The following is a 19,173-nucleotide window of genomic DNA, read 5'->3' as shown; positions in this document are numbered from 1 at the left end:
GGGGCCTTGGGGAAAAAGAGGGGAAAGGAACTAACGTTTATTGAGCTCCTACTTTGTCACAGGCGCTTCACACAGATTAGATCATTTCATGTGGTGGCTGAGAAGCAGAGCTCTGGAGTCACAGGGGCATGGGGCTGCATTCTGGCTCTGTCACTTGCTGACTGTGTGTGGCCTCCGGCAAGTGACTTAAAGCATCTCAGCTTTAGTTTCCTCAGCTGCAAAATGGGAGAAAATAATGTCGACTTCCCAGCGTTCTGTGGATTAAATGAGATGAATGCGGAAAGCCCTGGGCGTCTTGTAAGCACGCACAAGTGTTAGCTATTATTATTCACAACCTTGGGAGGCAGGCGTTATTAACCCGGACTTAATGCAAGCCCAAGTTGAGGCTCAGAGAGGTTAAGCTAAAGCACCCCAGGGCAAGTGGCTAGAAAATGGGGCTCTCACCCAGCTCCAGCTGACTCCACTTGCTCAAGATTGTGAGCCGTAAGGGCAACAGCCTTAGACTCAGCCCAACAGTTTCGAGGAGCAGGACCTGGGGTACAGAACGAGCCCTCCTTTCTTAGCTCTTGAGGGCCCAGAGCAGGAGAGTGGGCTATTGAGTTAACAGTGGCAATTCAATCCCTGTGACCCCTGACTTCTCCTCTTTGGCTGACATCCAAGGGTGGGTGTGCATTTTTGCTTATTTTGAGTAGGTGAAGGTACCCCAATGGGTTCTCTTCCTCCTTGGCCTTCTCACCCTCCACTGCAGAGGTGAGCCACCTCTTGCTCCATAGAAGACCCCCCCAGCTCTCAGGAAAAGGAGCACCATCAAGTTGTCTCTGCGTAACCTGCCAGATCGAGGAGGCTCAGGGGCTAAGATTCAAGAGGAGAGTCTGGTGCTGATTGGATAAGAAAGTGGAGCCTAGGGGCATGTCAGAACAATGGGCCACAGATACCCGGTGGGTCAAGGGCATTCGAAGAAGAAGCTCAGAGGGATTCTGAGAACCTGGGAAAGAGGTTAAAACCGCTGGAGGACAGACTCCTAAAGGACCATAGCCCTTTTCCTTGGAGGGGTTAAAGAGGATGCGAGAAACAGAGGCTGCAGGGAAGCGACCATTCCAGGGGCATCCCGTACATGTCCCCTGTTTCTCTTCCCTAGGATGGAGCTTGCTGACTTCCTCCCACCCCAAAGGTGAACCCTGACCCTCCCCTCTTGCTTGATTACCCTTCTCACCCCTTCCAGGTTTAGATTCTTGAATCCCCCCCCCCTGCAGAGTGGAACCCCACTTTGTTCTCCAGGCCCCAATCTGCCGCACCTCCCAAGGAAGCGTTCCCTGTGTACGCCCACACAGAGTGCACAGCTCTGATAACATTTATAGTCTAAATCACACAGTTTAGCACTTGGTTTTAAATACTGTCTGGTATTATTCCCTCATTATTTCAGAGTATGAGTTCTGCCTCCTCATCCGAGCAGCTCCCTACCAGCAGCGACCAAGGCTTACACTATGTTCTCCCCAAACCCACAGCCGCATCCCCACCCAGACCAAGTTCCACAAACAAGCACACACACTTATGGACCAGAATAGTTGCAATGGCAAGAGAGTGCTGGAATGGATGACCCCAGACTCCAGGGTCTCAAGAATCCAAATCCTGCCGGGCAGTGGTGCACACCTTTAATCCCAGCAATCGGGAGGCAGAGACAGGCAGATCTCTGTGAGTTCAAGGCCAGTCTGATCTACTGAGCAAGTTCTAGGACAGCCTCTAAAGCTACAGAGAAACCCTGTCTCAAAAAACAAAACAACAACTAAAAGAATCCAAGTCCTGAAATGTCACCATCACACTCAGAAGACACCAAGTCCTCAGCCAGAACCCTGATTCCAGCCTGGCCTCCTGGTTATGGCCCCAGCCTTGGCTTCTGCCTTTTCCACCATGCACCACACTCCCACTAGCTCCTCCTAGCATCTTTCCAGCACCCCTGGCCCCATCCTGCCTCCCAGATGGCACACCAGCTATTCCTTCTGTGCAGTACCCTTTCCACGTCTGCTAGTGGCGGTGGCCACCCTGGACAAACCTCAACCTCCAGCCCTCCCATCATGCATCTTCTATTTCTTTTCCTTGCTGTATTTTTCTCTGGAGCACTTAACACTAATATGTCATTTGCTTTCCAAGTTTACTTTGCTGTATCCCCAGACAGCAAAATAAAAGCTCCTTAAGGGCAGAGCTCTCTGTTATTCCCTGCTGCCTGTATCCCTGGGGCAGGCACCGAGGAGGCTCGATAAACACTAGCTAATGAAGATGCGCACCGCCCACCCTGTGTACGATGGCAAAGGCATGGCTTTGCAGAGACGGGCTGTGGGTGGAGCCAGTCCACAGATCCCCTGGGTTGTGGGAGTCCATCCTGCCTCCTTGACTGGGCCATCCTGAGCGTCAGGGTGAAGTGGCAATCTCTCTCCTTTCCCCTTCCTCCTGCACAGCTTTTATAGCGGCTGTACCTGCAGGATGTCTCGCCCTTTGCCTTCCCAGCTAGACGTGCTCTCCACTAGCTTTGCATGCTCAGGTGCAGGGCTTTACAGACCTACCCCTTCCCCGCTGTCATTCCCTCTGCTTCTTTCATCTGGGAAGGATCAAATAAGACAGACCCACTTCTCCTGGGGGACCCAAGCTGGCTGTTGCACAATCATCGCCTCTTCTGCCACCTGTCTTCTCTGAAGGAGCTGTCTCAAGAGATGCTTGTAAACACGGGCTCTTCCCAGGACACATGAACCTGCCATGTTAACAGCGGCCCACTGGCGGGCCTAAATAGTCCGCCTGTCTCCTCTCACCTTCACCACAGGTAGCCCTTCTCCCCTCCTCTGGGGAGCCACACTTTGGGTTGGCCCTTTCCTGTGTCCATTGGCACAGGAAACTCCTCGAAGGCCCTGGTGGCTCTGGCCGAGGCAGAAAGAAACAGTGTTAGAGCTTTAACTACCTGGGGGCTACAGACACGACTCATTGGTAGAGAGCTTGCTTAGCACGTAAAAGATCCTAGGTTTGATCCCTAGTACATAAGATACAGACAACAAAAACAGGTTAGAGGCATTGGCGAGCACAGCCTGTTGGAAAAGGAAGAAGGGGTCAGGGAGACACTGAAGTTCCCTAACGAGTGACAGGCAATACTGGCTTGAACAGGGCAGGCATGGAGAACTTGTTCCAGTAGGGAGAGGCTAGCTAGGCGAGTGGGCTATGTGACTCCAGGGTACCCCTAGGCCAATAACTGCTGGATCCTGGGGGTGCTGCAGGGGCTCATTTATGTCTCCTTGAGCAAGCCTGAGCCTCAGTCATTCCATTATGAAATTAGGGACAAGAGTAGCACCCGGGTAAGAGGGGTGTTTGGGGTCTAGCTGAACAACACAGGTAAAGCACTTGGCACCGGGCCTGGCACGAGCGCTCAGCAAATGCTAGGGGCTGTAATGTATGTCATTACAGGTGGGGAGGTGGAAGCTGAGAAACCATTTCTGCCCCAGGAACCCTGGGCCTGCTCTTCATGTTGGAACTTGCTTCAAGTCCATCAAATGCCGAACAGCAGGGAAGATGTGGGTGGAAGAAACACACAGAGACAAACTGAATTCTAAAGCAGACCCTGGTTAAACTCACCTCCTGCAGCAGCTCTCCGAGGCCAAGGCATCTCCCAGGTCCCCAGAGAAGTACCAGAAGCCAGAGTGCAAGACCTTGCTGCTGCAGAGTCTGGGCACTGATGACTTAGAAACGTGTGGGAGGCCAAGGTCACACAACCAAACCCAGCAGGGCTGCCCCAGCCCCCTGCTTGGCAGCCCACTCTTTTAGACCAAGGGGTATGGGGCTGTTCCGGGCAGCTAGCCAGTACCACTAGAAGTCCAGCTCCTAGCACCAGGACAAAGAGCTGAAGAGGGACACTAAGTGGTGTTAGTGATGTTCAGAAAGGGACAACAGAACACCTACACACCACAGTGCCTTTTCATATATACCCTTGGCACCCCGTCCCGAGACCCTCCACCTTGGCTCACTGGCCCATTCTAAATAAAGCCTTGCCCCAAATTTAGCAAATCTAGTCTGCAGATGTGAGTAGCCTCCTCTCTTCAGCCCTGAACCACAGCACTGACTCCTTGATAATAATAATAATTTATATAGCATTTCTTATATTTCAGACACTGTTCTGGGCTCCTTGCCCTGTGTTCCTGCCTCTTATGAAGTAGGTACTATGATCAAACCAGTTATAGATGAGGAAACGGAGACAGAGAGAGGTCGTATGACTTTTCCAGGGTCTCCCAGCAACAAGTGTTAAAGCCTGTTATAGAACTCGGGCGGGCGGCTCCACCTACTCTATACCCTTCATGCGAGCTCCCCAATGTCAGAGACAATAGCTGATTCATCTGTTTCTGCACAGAGTAGGTGCACTAGGGAAGACATCTGCCTGAACAAGTAAAGCCTGAATGAGACAAACGCCACACAATTTCAGCCTGTGCGTTTTAGCCTAGAGACACCTACGCCACACAGGAAGTCAAAGACAAGGACGCCTCTCTCTGGTTTGGCCAGTCACACACATTCCTGCAGCAGGACCTGTCTTACTGTGGCTATTTTTCCACGCCCTGGGGTTTACTTTGAAGTTATCCTCTACCATTGTCTCCTTCCTGTTTGTGCCCCCATCACCTGTCCCACTTCCAGCCTTGACTGCTGACCTTGTCCTAGCCCTGCAGTCCTTGAACCCAAGCTGCCTACCCCCATTCTCTGTCTCTGGGCTTTTGCGATAGTGCAGGCTTACCCAAGGAGGCTGAGAACAGGAGCAACCCTGATTCATTAGGCCGACCATGGATGGAGCTCCAACACTGACCTCAGATGAACATAGCGATGTCCTCCTCACTCTTATCTGGCCCCCACGAAGGTGGAGGCCTAGGGAAAGAGACAGCTAGCTACAGCTTGTCGCACTTGTGGGTCAGGAAGATTCTCTGCCCTCTCTGTGTCCTCTGCAGCACCCTCACTCCTATAGAAAGCATCCCCGGATCATGTGAGAAGGGTTATTCATGCAATCGTTCAGCAAATACAGTCTGTACTCCGAGTAGAGAGACAAGACCCACTCCCGAAAAGCTAGGGCAAATGTAGAATTCAGCAGATGTCATAAACATCGTGAGAGCCAACTGCAGCGGGAGCTTCACAAAGCGAGGGTGAGGCTGAGAGCTCCGTTCTGTCCAGACTCCTCAGTTAGAAAGCAGGGGCCATGATGCAGCTCTTTTTTTGTTTTGTTTTGTTTTTCGAGACAGGGTTCTCCAACAGTCTCGGCTGTCCTGGAACTCACTTTGTAGGCCAAACTGACCTCGAACTTACAGAGTTCTACCTGTCTCTGCCTCCCAAACGCTGGGATTAAAGGTGTGCGCCACCACCGCCCGGCTTCTGATGCAGTTCTTTAGGAGGACCGAATGCGATGGTTTCTGTAACATTCCTCACACAGGCTGGTGCAGAGCAGCTGCTCCCTAAACCATTACTGCCTCCCTCCTTGCACAAACCTCTGCCTTCTACACAGCCCTGGCCTCCAAGACAGACAATCGTATGTAAACTGCTACATCCTTTCAGATTACAAGTACTTAAGTGGTACATCATCTACGCTTAGCAATGAACTCGGGATAGTAAGGGTCATTCTGCGATTGTGTTGTTAATTTGGTAGGGTTTATACTCCTCTCCCTCTACTAAACCTTTGAAAGAAACTGGTGGTCATGGAACTAACCAACTATCACGTTCAGCTCTGCCTGAGACATGGAGGTTTGTCTGTTACTTGTATCCTCCACTCTGACAATAGTATTAGGCACACAGTAGGTGTTCAATGAGTAGCTGTTGCATGAAAAAGTTTTTTTTTTTTAAAGCAGCGTGTTTTCTCTTTTCCTTCAAATAAAAGAAACAAGGGAGTAGAGAGTAGGAGGAGCAAGTGAGCGGATAGCAGGATACAGGGGATGCAGGGACAAGGACATTCCGGTGCCAGACCTGTCAGCCTGGCACTCTCTACCAAGGGGATTCACGGGGGGTAACTGTACATATGCTCCCGCTGTCAAGACGTGAGTGAGCCACTGTGCGCCCAGCTTGGGGTTTAAGCTGCATCTTACAGAAAGGCAGAGGTGGAGGCAGAGACCTGGAAGGAACGGAGGGAAGGTAAACTTGGAGAAGAGGAGGAGGGCGAGAGATGAACGGTGTGGTGTGAGGGCAAAGGGAGACAGAGAGGTGCTTGAGGAGCAGAGAGTAAGGCGGGGAATGGGAGGAAATGGGGAGCACCAGCAGTCAGCAAGCAATCGGCCGGCCTACCTAGGTTGCAAGAGGCTTAGATCTCTGAGTTCCTACTGCCATTGGGTGTCTCCCTCAGGCCTGTCAGATGTGGAGGCTCTGTCAGGAGATGTGGGTTTGGGGAGGCTTCTAGGTGCTGGACCACAGGAGTGTCAACACCCCTGAAATGCCAGAGAGTCCTTTTTTTCCTACCCTTTCCAGATAGCATTCTAGCCCAGACCCTGGCCAGGCACCGGTAGTCAGGCAGCGCAGGGAAGGAGGAAGGCCTGAGAGACACAGACCCCCAGCGGTGCTCCTTTTCTTCCACTTCTTCACAACATCTCCTGGTCAGGAAAGTGGGTCAAGCCACCCACATGTGACTTTCTCTGGTAAGTAGAGGACCCATTGGCCAGGGGGGCCTTTGTGTCCTGCGCTCAGCCCTGCCCATCTCTGCTCTTTTGGAGGACTGTTCAGTGGACAGGAGGTTGCCGGCCTTCTCCCCCGGAAAGGGAACACTGGCCAGAGAGATGTCGAGACAGGGGGCATGGAGCCAGTCATCTTTCTGGATAAGGAAAGACGCCTAGGTCTTTGCTTCTGGTCCCCTCGACAACGGTGAAGAAGCTGGCAAGAGGCCATTCCTGCTGTCCTGTCCTGACCTGGTGTCTCTCTCCACTACCCCCCCCTCTCCTGGGGTCGTCAAGTAAAGGGCCTGCCAGTCCATCTCTGGCAACTAGCGGCAACCAGCGCTGTGCCCAGCCCACCCCCTCCAAGCCCTGCCAGTTGCCCAATTAGAAGCTGCGTTGGCTTCAACAGATGGGAGCTGCGGCAGCCTGAGGAACAGAGCACAAAGCCCAGCTGACATTTTCCTTCCTGTTCATTTGGTGGGGGAGGAAAGGAAGGGGCCGCCAGGAGCATTGTAACACCCCACTAGGGCCCACCCCCGGGGTCCAGTTCACCCCACCTCTTCTGTCCTCTCCGTTCAGCTGCCGCACCCCGCCACTCACGGCTCTTGGCTGGCTGGGCAGCCTGCGCCCGCACAGCCCTGTCATGCCAGCAGGACAGACGGCCCACCTGTGGCTGACCAGCCCGGCCTGCCGTGATGCGGTGGTCTCGGAGCTGCTTCAAACCACACAGCGCCCAGGCTAAGCCCGGCTGGCCCCTCCCCCTCTCAAATGTCCCATCCTAGACTGCAGTCAGACCCCAGTCTCCCACCCCGGAGAAGCATGGTTCTCGGTGCCAGATACTTCGAACAGACCCAACCGAGGCCACATCCTGTCTTTTCCGCACTGCCACCACCCGAGCTCCCAGGAAGAGAAAGTCCCCTAGGCTCTGGTGCGCTTCCATCCTGTGAGTCCGCCTCTGTCACGCCCTCTCTAACCCCAGGGCCACCTCTACGGCTCCTCTACATCTCCACGGCTCCCCGCTATCCAGCAACAGTTTGAAGGTTTGGGGCTTCTCTTAATAGGTTCAGGCCTCTACCCCCACCCCCGCCGCTCGGGTCCAGGCGGTGCAGAGGCCACCTCCTTTGCATTTTCCAGCTCTCCTTCTCTCGCCCCTCCCGGCCTTCTCCCAAGTCACCAGCTCTCCTGCAGGCATCTTGGCGACCGCCGCGGTCGCGGCCGCGCTCCCCTCCCCCACCCGGTCAGCAGAGTCCGAGCTGCGGGGACTGGATCGCGGCGATCCTCGCGGCCAAACCAGAGGCCTCGGCGTCCACGACCCCGGCCGCCCCTGAGCCGCACACTCACCGCGTGGGAGCCGTTCTATGTCTGTCGCTCGCCTCTCGGCTAGGGATGTTGCTCGCGCCCTCCGCGATGCGCCGCCACCCAGGCCCGGGAAGCTCGCAGGGCGCCTTCCCCAACCTGCACTTGTCCTGGGAGTGGTCGCTATGCCGGGCCTGCGAGGACGTCAAGGGAATGGCAGTGTCCCCAGTCCTGTGTGTCGCGGCCGGAGGCTGGCGGCCAGGGCCGGCGCTCCCGGAGCGCCGCGCGTCTGCCGACAACAGAGCAGGCCCGCGGCGCCCGGCGCCCCCGCCGCGCCTCCTCCCTCCCGGCTGCTCGCGCTCTTCCTCCTCACTAGCTGCTCCACCGCGCTCCCAACCTCCCCAGCCCACTCTGGTCGCCTCCTCCCTGTCTGCTTGCCACGCCAACCCCCTCCAGTCCCGCTGCCATTTTAACTCCTGAGTGGCCAGAAGCCCCTTCTGCTTCACAAGGCACACACCCCAGAGGAAGGAGTTGGGTGGAGCACGATGATGTAGTTTGAGCGGTTCTTCTGCATCAAGATCCAAGGTTTGCGGGAGAGAGGGAGAAGGGCATGACGCTTGGGGCTCCGTGGGGAGAAGTGAATGGCATTACTGATGCTCCCTCCGACCCTCTTGCAAAAGCCAGAAGAACAGGTGGGGGATTCAGCGTGTAGGACAGGTGTGGCTCATAGGCACAGCTGGGGCTGTGACCGCAGTTTTGCATACTGCTACCCTCCCCGTGTTAACGGTGGGTAAAGTCAGTAGCGGTGGGTGAGTTTGTCCATGGGACTGGTGACTCTTCTCCTAGAGGGAGGAGTAGCCTTTCCAACATTGCCTCCAGAATAGGCAGCTCTAGGCTTCCGACACTTAGGAAAGGGGGTTAGTCTCAGTGGGATTGAGGAAGGAACTGACAGGACCCACCCAAACACCGCTTAGGGTTCTCCGCCTGCAGGCTGGCCATCATGAAGCCATTAAACTAGGAAGTGGAGCAAGATCCCATGTATGCAAAAGGGGTGCTGGGCTACTGCTTGGTGGCTTAGGAAATTTGGGTCACTACCACACATTGGGGCTTAGACGAGCACATCTCCTGCTGCAGTTAAGGCTTCAGGCCCAAGGCTTCAGACCCAAGTCTTTGAGAGGCCTTTGGTGTGGGCCACTCAGAATGGACACCAGAACTCAGCTTCATAGCAGGCCACGCCCGGTCAGAGCCTGGAAAAATCACTAATAGAGAAGATGGAGCCCAAGGCATGGGAACTTCTGTAAGTCAGAGCCTCCAGAGGTCAAGATTATTGACACGGGGCTTCAGCTCAGTGCCCCTGGCTAGACACAGAGCTTCTGGGTCTTGCTTTTTCGAAGGGTACAGCTAGCAGTGACAGCCATGCCTACAGGCTTGCAAAGAGGACTTGAAGTTCTGTATAGATGGAGGAACTGGCCCCTCATTCCATCCAATAATCGCATACTAAATTTCCACTGAACTGCTCCCAGGCCTCCACCCGCCACCCCTGCTGTGGGGTATAATGGCCTGCAGGAGCCAAGGGAGACAAGTTGGAAGTGCATGAAACAAATTTTAGCATTTCAAGGCAATGGAAGGTGCTGTAGAGACACAGAAAGAAAACGCCATTATGGGCTCTGGTTATTCATGGGAGGTTTTACAGAGGAGTTGAGCTTCCAGCTGAGCCCAGCTGGAGGGATAGGATTTAAACTGGCAGAGAAAATGGGGTCCAGCAAGGCAGGAAAGTTGAGGCAAGCAAAATAGAATGGGCTGTTTGGAGGGGGAGGGCAGCGGAAGACACTTAGAGGCGAACTATGAGGCACCAAGCCTTTCCTCACAGCCATTGTTGCAAACTGACTTACAGTCCCGTTTAACAGCCTAGAGAACGAAGGCTGGGAGCAGGTGGAATTCCAGCCCTAGTCCTGGTCGCGGGCCAGGAAAGCTGGGAGCAGGTGGAATTCGAGTCCTTGTCTTGGCCACACTCTCGCACTAGTTAGTAGTAGTTACTTCAGTTATGCAGACTGGGAGCCCGTGATCAGGGCCTTGAATCTGTGGGCGCAGACATTCATCTGTGGCCCAGTTCACAGTGATTGTGATAAAGAGAGGCCAGAGGCTGGGAAGGTGGCCGTTCTAGAAACATGGAGAGAGAACAAATGCTCCACCCTGTAAGGAAGACTAGCAGAGCCTAAGCGAGTAGAAGGGTTCAAAACTTGGCCCCAAGCTTTTGAGTCTGAGATTAGGAGACACTTGCCCAGTCAATGGAGCCATTTTTCCAGCCTGAAGGCCATCTTCAGTGTATGCAGCCTGATGTCCAGAAGGAGGAGATTTTGCTAAGCCTTCCCAGCTCCAGGTCTGAGTTGGCACTCACCCTCCTCCCTGACCCCCATTACCCACACCACCAAGTGTGTCTTAGCCCAGCTGGGGCACACCAACTCGGGAAGGCTGTGCCTGACCCATGCAACACTGACATGAAGCTAGGATGTCCCAGTGGCTGCAGAACAGCTGGCTGCAGCTGCTACCACTGTTGTAGCTTCTGAGACAGGGTTTCTGTTTGTAGCCCGGGCTCTCTTCAATCTTGTGAGCCTCTCCTGTTTCACACTTCTGAGTGCTGGGATCACAGGCGTGTGCCACCACATCTGTTAATAACTAGATTAGTGAACGAAGACTACTGGCTGATCCCCGAGTGACAGACCCTGTTGCACACTAGGTGTAAACATGAAGGAATCGCGTGAGCTCTTATAACCCAGTGGGAAAGAATTTAGAGTCAGGGAGAGCTGGGCCTCAATCTTAGTGGTCCACACTCTGTGTGGCTTTGGGAAGCTCATTGGACTTCTTTTTGCTATGTAAAAAACAGTTATGCTTAATTTAATTCATGGAGACCAATCTATTAGTCAAGAGTAGAATGGGCATTTGCTGATTGGGCACCATAGGCAAGGGTGGTGATCTCATCCGTGAATCATCTAACTGAAAAGAACAACAGGCACAGTGATGCCTAACCCAGCTTTTTTAGAGGCTCAGGCAGGAAGAGCATAAGCCTGGGCGATTTATCAAGACCCTGTTTCAAAACAAAAGTAAAAAAGCGGGTGTGTGGTTCAGAGGTGCGGCACTTGCCTAGTGTGCATAAGGCCTTGGGTTCAGTCCTCAACACTTAAAGAAAACAAACACAGCAACAAAAGAAGACTCTCCCACCAAGCCTACGACTCTGGAAACAGGAGATCAACTTCTTATAATTAGGACATAAAAGGGCTGAGATCAGAACTCATGGCCATTGCGCGAAGAATCCACACGTGGAGGAGGTTGCCTGTTACACTTCTTTCAGAACGGGGATATCAATGAGTGTGCATTCGAGGCTGATCTGAGGTAGAACAGGGGCACACATCTAAGGTAAACAACAACACTTTTCTCTCAACTCTCTCCATGCTACCATTTCCCCTTTATTTTTAATTTATATGTATGGGTGCTTTTTCCTGTGTACCACACGTGTACAGTGCTCACAGAGGGGAAAGAGGACATTGGATGCCCTGAAATTGGAGTTACAGTTGGTTGTATATGTGGGTGCTGGAAATCGAACCCAGGCCCTCTGGGTGAGCAACCAGTGCTCTTGACTCCAGCCCCAAATAAACTTTTTTGTTTTTGTTTCTGTTTTGTTTTTTGAGACAGGGTCTTGCTCAAAGTCTTGTAAGGAAGACTTGGAAGAGTCTAAGTGGGTAGGTAGATGGGTTCAAAAGTTGGTCCCAGGCTTTTGAGTCTGATCTTACAGACACTGGTAAGGAGTCCTTCGCTCTTCTAGCCTTAAGGCCACCATCAGTGTCTACAGTCTGGCGTCAGAAAGGCGTGGCCTGGAATGCACTGGTAGACCAGGTTTGCCTTGAACATGCAGAGATCCACTTGCCTCTGCCAGCGGTGCCATCCTCAGGCAGATGCTTCCTTGGGAGGAGATGGGGACTCAATGTACAGTCCTTTGGAAGCCTGTGGGGACTTATGCAGAGGATTTAATGGCTCTGTTATTGACCTTTTGCCCTCCAAGTTTAATCTCTGGGTTTTGTAAGTCCGTTGTCCTGCCAGGAAGCCTAAGACTTGAGAACATCAGAGGGTCTAGAGAGAGGGATGTTGGGATTATGTACCCCTAGAAATAATCCTGGGCTCAACTTCACTCAGCTGTGTAGTGGAGGGATCAGGACCCCGAGCTGGTGGGTGTGCAGTGTGTGTATTTGGGGGCTCTAAGGAGAGGAGCCTGTAGCCTGAGCATACAGCACCTAAGGAGAGTGTCTCAAAGATGAGCCCAGACCGAGGAGAAAGGCTGGACATGGTAGCATTTTTCCCTTTCAAGGACCCTCCACTGCTGCGGCCTCCTTTGCTCAGCTCCCATCTCAGGGAGTGTAGGATGGGGCCTCAGGGGTCAGGGAGAACATCTGTTCCACCAGAGAGGCTCAACCACAGGGAGTGTGACCCTAGGGGAGTAGGCGTCAACGTGGGAGTCACTCAGAATGTTTGGATAGACCTTGCTTTTAAATGTGCTGGCTGGAGCGTCCACTGCTCTCTGCGCCCCTACCCAGGCCCCCCAGTTGTCTTAGTTACTGTTGTATTGCTACGACCAAGGCAATTTTTACAGAAGAAAGCATTTAATTAGGAGTTTGCCTACCGTTTCAGAGGCTTGGTCCATTATTATCACAGCCAGGGCATGCTGTGGGCAGGTATGGTGCTGGAGAAGTCATTGAAAGCTGCTGCGTCCTTACCTGCAAAGGGTGCGTGTGGGGGGACTGTGGTGATGGGGCTGGCATGGGTTTTTGAAACCTCAAAGCTTAACTCCAGTGACATACTTCTTTCAACAAGGCCACACCTCCTAATCCTTCTAGTCCTTTCAGAGTGCCACTCCCTGGTAACTAAGCATTCAAATCTATGAGCCTATGGGGGCCATTCCTATTCAAACCACCACACCAGGGTACAGCCTTGCCTTCTGTCCTAGTGGATGGACAGCTTAGCAACTCAGCCCAAGGCATATGAATGGAGAAGCCAGTGCAGTTTAAAGCTTGAGGCTTCTCACCTGAGGGCACCCGGAGCATCAGCTCGGGAGTTAGGAGCTGTATAATGTTCTTGGTGGGGAGGGAAAGCCAGCTTATAAACAGGAAATGTTTTAATATAGGCGTTTATGATAAACTGAACGAAGGGCTATCAAGAGAAAAGGATCCCATTTCCAGCGCTCATGTACTTTGCTGTGTCTTTCTGCCTAGTACTAGCTAAAGATCACCCCTGGGAGTCAGGGTGGGTGAGTCCTGGAGAGAGGGCTCAGCAGTAAAGAGCACTGACTGCTCTCAGGAGGACCAGGTTTGATTCCCAGCATCTACATGGTGCCTCGCAACTATCTGTAGTTCCAGGGATCTGATGCTCTCTTCTGGTCTCCTCAGACACCAGACTTGCAGGCGGTACATGGGCATACATGGACATACAAGTAGGCAAAGTACCCATACACATAAAAATAATAAAGTTTTAAAAGTTAAAAGATTACCATTGGAGCTGATTTTGTGGGTGCTTTGTTATTTTCTTTGGAGTTTGCTGTTTATTTTTATTTAATTTGATTTTTTTTTTGATGCCACTGGGGATCTAACCCAGGCCTGACGCATGCTGGACAATTGCATTGCTAACTAAATTACATCCCCAGCCCCAGAAGCAACTGTTTCTGTCCTCTGTTTCTTAAGAGGGCCCGATGAAGCCAGGATCGTCCCTGGCCACCTGCCCTTAGGAAGCTGCCAGCACCCACAGATACCTTGGGAGCTCGGTGAGCCAGAAAGGCAGCCAGCCATGTACTGCAGATAGCTAAGCTTGTGGAGCCGCAGGAAGCCCTTGCATTTAGCCTGGGATTCCTGGAAATGGCACTGCTGGTAAGACCGGTGTGGGATGAATCTGTTTTCACCCGTACACAATGTGATAACGGAAATTACATTCCTCACCGAGGTCCTGGTGCCCAGTTGTTTGTAGGTGTGAACATAAACACCATATTTAGTCACCTGCAAATGGTGCACCTGTACTTTGTGTTTCGGAAACGGAACCCGAGTATCTATCTAAAACAGACTGGGCAATATGGTAGCCAAATCCCATGCTGTTTACTTGAATGTATTCATAAAATTCCCAGGGGAATCAGGTGTGGTTGTGCACACCTGTGATACTGGCACTCCGGAAGCAGAGGCAGGCAGACCTCTGTGAGTTCGAGGCCAGCCTGATTTACAGGGAGACTTCCAGGGTACATAGGGAAATCCTGTCAAAAAGAAAGAAGAAAGAAAGAAAGAAAGAAAGAAAGAAAGAAAGAAAGAAAGAAAGAAAGAAAAGAAATTGCTGGAGAAAATGGTGTTCTGGGGAGGAGCATGGAGCAGGTGAGAGATTGCTCTTCCTCCATAAGGACCCAGTAGGCAAGAGGGCGGCTCTCAGAAGTCTGAAGCTGGAGGCAGGGCTCTGTATCACACAGCACATCTGGGAACAGACTGGCCAGGCAGCCTTGGTGGTGGCGCAGCCTGCCCATTCCAGTGGACATACTTTTAAGCCAAGGGCAATCAGTGCATAAATCAAGAATTGGGGCTTCTGGGGGGGAGCCTGGAATGCCTGGGTCGGAGCGACGCTGGACCTTGAAGTCCTGCTCCAGAAGTATTTGCTGCAGGAGTGAACTTTCCGGATGCCCAGGTAGCAGGGAAGGTGAGGCTTACCAAGAGTTCGGCGCCACAGATTTAACTTCTGGCCACCTCAGCACAGTCCTCAGGCTGTCAGGAAGACACAGGGCTCATCACCCCCTCTCTTCTACTTGGTGTCCAAACTGCAGGTGGAGGCCCACTTCAAAAGCAGATGACATAGAAGAGGGGCGTATTTCAGTGGCCCCTCTGTCCTGGGTTCCCGTGGACGCATGCGTGGGTACTGAGTCCTGGCATCCAGTAATCCCTCTGTCCCGGGTTCCCGTAGACGCATGCGTGGGTACTGAGTCCCTCTGTCCCGGGTTCCCGTAGACGCATGCGTGGGTACTGGGTCCTGGCATTAAGTAGTCTCTCTGTCCTGGGTTCCCGTGGACGCATGCGTGGGTACTGAGTCCTGGCATTCAGTAGTCTCTCTGTCCTGGGTTCCCATAGACATGCTTGGTTACTGAGTCTGTGGATCCTTCCTGTGGGAGTTGCTGTTGAACCTTGGTTATTTAATCCCAAAGCCTGCAAAAAGGTTCCAGGTCGGGTGTTTCACGTGCTAAGAAGGAAATGCATCCCTGTGCTGGGCATTCTTAGGTTGAACACCGTCTTCTTTTCCAGTTGGACTCTGTTCATTTCGGAATGTATCATCCACTGGGACTCCAAGTCTCCTGATCCTGTTCTTTAAAAACAAAACCCAAAGGCTCTTTCTCTAATCACTGTCTCCTCCTTCCTATTATTACTTCTTCTTATTTCAGAAAAAAGGTCATTATGGTCTGACTTCTAATATTTGGATGAATTCCTCTCCAAGGACCACGCCCACAGTCTGTCCCCTCAGCTGCTACCTGGTCTATTTTTAGTCTTTATTCTTGTTGGCCCCACTGTTATAAATGTACACAAGCCAGGAGTGTGCAGGCCGGGCTCTAAGGGACTGAATGTTTCCCCGGATCAAACAATGTTCTGTCTCTCCAGGAAAGAAAATCTAGAAGGAGAAAAGTAGGAGAAGGAGGAGAAACTCATCTTTCCTGGGCAAGGGAGTCTGGCAGCCTCAAGACAGAGATTACCCTAAAATACTGAGTAGAGTCCAGAGCCCTCGGTCATCATGCCTTGTTTCTGCATCACTAAAAGTCCAGAGCCTGCAGACACCCCAGGTCTCTGCCTCTGTGCTGTGGGACAATGGTCATTCATCCTGTCACTTGTATTATTTTTTAACAAAATGCTGATTGGCCAGTAGCCAGGCAGGAAGTAGAGGCAGGGCAATGAGAACAGGAGAATTCTGGGAAGAGGAAGCTCAATCTCCAGTCGTGATCCAGCCTCAGGGGAAGCAAAATGTGACTGCCTTGCCAAAGAAGGTACCAAGCCACATGGCTAACTCAGACAAGAATTATGGGCTAACATGAGTTATAAGAATTAGTTAATAAGAAGCCTGAGCTAACAGGGCAATCAGTTTATAACTAATGTAGACCTCTGTGTGATTTCTTTGGAATTTAACTGCTGCAGGAACAGGCAGGACAGAAATCTCAGCCAACACCTCTGTCTAAGGAGATCTCACTCCAAAGGGAAGATGTTTTTCCTATGCGACTTGCCTGGACACCCCAGCCACAGAACGGTAGGATTTCAGACATCGCCAGGGAAACCCAAGGCCGAGAACCTGCATCAGAAACCAGCACTGCTCTGTCCCTGGCATTCCTGCACAGTGTCAGGGGCTTGAATGAGTGACCAGTGTTTACCATTTCTAGGCTGCTCTCTGTACAAGAAGGCATGTTCAGATCCAGGCTTTAATTGTGTGTGATTTTAGCTGAGATGGCGTTAACTTATTTCCTTTGCTACTTCAGCGCTTCCTTCTCCTCCGTCCTGGTGAAATTATCTGGAGTGTTTCTTTCTTAAGGACAAAGAGAAAATGCTGATCTGGCTCCTTTCCCATGGACTGGCACTCAGAATACTTTGGTGGCTGCCAGATGGCTGTGAGGGGCTGGTGTCCTACTACCCACCCTCCTGTCCTGCCCTCCTAGTGACACATGTGCCCAGTGAAAAGCTTCCTGTTCTAACCCCTACCCCCAAGTGGACACCAGACACGTCCCCAACTGAGGAGACTTTCAGCCCATCCACTTCTATTTCCAAAATGACATTTCTGCCTTCACTCAGTCTTTGGGGCAAAAGGGACAGCTTGACATCCCCTAAAGGCCTGGAGGGACAGTGCCAACTTCAGAGAGAGGGACGGAAGAGCTGCAAGGGTCCCCGAGAGTGCTACCTTCTAACTAGTTAGTGGTGTTTTAGTTTTTCCTTTTCATTCAAGTTATTTTCAGTATAAACAGAATGCCACTCCTATATGGAGATTCTGCTGCATCTTGCTCCAGAATTTCATCCTCAGTTGAGAGTTACTGCTTTTCTGTGTCCACACTAGCTAAGGCCATAATGTTGATCCCAACTTACTCGACTTTTTGTTAGATAAATTAATAAAAATAAAATCATATTTATTTTTCCAAAGGCAGAATTTTGAATATGTTCTTTTTCCAGTTCCAGCTGAGTCCCACCTTGGAGGATAAACTCCTCCTATTCCCCACTGGAGAATGGAAACACAGGAAATCAGAGAGGCCTAGGCCATGCCTGGTGGGGATTACCCAACAGTTTTTTGGTTCCTTGTCCAAGTCTCTTCCTCGTTCTTCGAAATCTTTGATCATTCTGGCGTCTAGTAGGAAATTCAATAGAAACATGTTTCTCGAATCTTAAGGTATTAAATCATGAAAACATGGGCCTGGAGAGATGCCTCAGTGATTAAGAGTATTTTTTTGCTCTTTGGTTCCCAGCACCCACCTTGAGCAGCTCACATCTATATAACTCCATCTCCAAGGTATCCAGTGCCTCCTTCTGACCTCCACAGGTACCCTACATGCCATTCCCTCATATGTATGCACATGCATATAACAGAACATTTAAATTATCATAAATTGCTTACCGCTGCACTGGGGCCTGGCACCCGGCTGGGTGTGCAGCACTAGCCTTTGCTGCCAAGGCTCCTACCCTGCCTCTTTCACATGCCCTCCTGTCTGCCCTCTATTGAGAGGCTCTAGCTGGGCAGATGCTAATTTTCTTAAGGTAGTCTAAGCCTTGGCGAGACCCCAGCCCTCAAACTTGCTTCCCCTCCAAATGTGATCGCCTGCTCACATGCCAGTCTCTTTGGCACTGGCCAGAAGCCTAGTGCAGAGCAGGGCTTCCTCAGTGTCCATCCAGGAGGAGAAGTGGTCAGGGGCTCTCTGTTTAGCAGCCCTCCCAGTAGGTGAGCCTTGGAGAAGCTGGGGCTGGACCATGAAACTTTCTATCTGATTGTGTGCTACGTACATCTGGCTCTGATTTACCAGCACATTATTATGGTGTGGTTATCATCCTGAGCACCCCATCTTTCTAGCATGGTTAGGCATTTATTGGAGGCCAGCATCACTTTGATGACTGAAATTTGTTCCTAAGTTCTCCCCGGGTTGCTCTGAGTAGCTCTGAAGTGCGGATTGCTCTTTCTTCCATTACCCTTTTCATTTCCCAGCCATGAGAGTAGCGGCCTCAGTCTCTAAAGGGCCATAAGTGCCTGCTTCTTTCCCTGTGGAGCCCTATCCCAAGCACAGAGAACACCCCTGACTATATAGCAGAGATCCGTCTGGCCCCCAGATGTGCTCTCTGCTCACTCACCCCTAACTGAAACTTCTTTCAAATCAAACATACTTGCTACAATGGTTAGTCTTGGTTGCCAACTTGAAGGGATTTAGAATCGCCTTGGAAACCAGTCTCTGAGCACGCCTGTGCGGGAGAAAGCGGACTGAGGACCGCAGTCACTGTCCTCTGGTTCCTGACTGTGGATGCCATGTGAGCTGCCTCCCGCGCCTGCCGCCATGCCTTCCTCGCCATGTCGGGCTGTACCCCCTAGAACTGTAAGACAAATAAACCCTCCCTTCCTTAAGTCGCTTTTGCCAGGTGTTTTGTTGAAGCAAAGAGAAAAGTAACTACTACGCTACGTATGCCTTCCTAGAGAGTGTCGTGGGTCATGAGAATCCTGCATAGGTCACGGCAGCTTCATTTGTCAAAGGCATTTAGTGGGTGAGTGATTAGACCAAGTGTGGTACATCAGCGTCACCAAGCACTGCCCAGCAGCAAGAAAGAAAAAAAAGAAAGATTATTTGAGGGATGCATGTGGCAACATGGATGGATGTCACAGGCACTGTGCAGAGTGGAACAACCACTGATTCCAAAGGTCACACACTGCATGATTCTGTTCCCAAGACGTCCTTAAAATGGCAGAATTATACAAATGGAAAACAGGTGAGTGGTTACCAAGGCTTGAGGAGGGAAGCTGTGCTATGACTCGTGTGTGGGGTCTCTGTCAATGGAATAATTCTGAGCTCTGGCCATCACGATGGTGACGACGTGACACCCTCCAACACACACAGCACACACACACACCACACACACACACATACACCACATACACACACCACATATACCACACACCACATACCACATACCACACACACACACACGAACAGCACACACAGCAC

At 51.7% G+C, this 19,173-nt stretch overlaps 1 protein-coding gene across 1 annotated transcript in view; it reads right to left on the bottom strand.

Annotated features, from left to right (window-relative positions):
- Lrrn2 (leucine rich repeat neuronal 2) overlaps positions 1-8,429 on the bottom strand; it is a 59,283-nt gene extending 50,854 nt beyond the window's left edge. Inside the window, exon 1 of the mRNA XM_075987931.1 lies at positions 7,986-8,429. The gene's annotated coding sequence lies outside the window, so the exon portion shown is untranslated. The remainder of the gene's footprint in view (positions 1-7,985) is intronic.
- Between the last annotated feature and the right edge of the window lie 10,744 nt (positions 8,430-19,173).

This window comes from Microtus pennsylvanicus, chromosome 10, assembly GCF_037038515.1.
Source record: "Microtus pennsylvanicus isolate mMicPen1 chromosome 10, mMicPen1.hap1, whole genome shotgun sequence".
NCBI classification, from domain to species: Eukaryota; Metazoa; Chordata; class Mammalia; order Rodentia; family Cricetidae; genus Microtus; species Microtus pennsylvanicus.
This window is presented reverse-complemented; position numbering and strand designations above follow the sequence as displayed.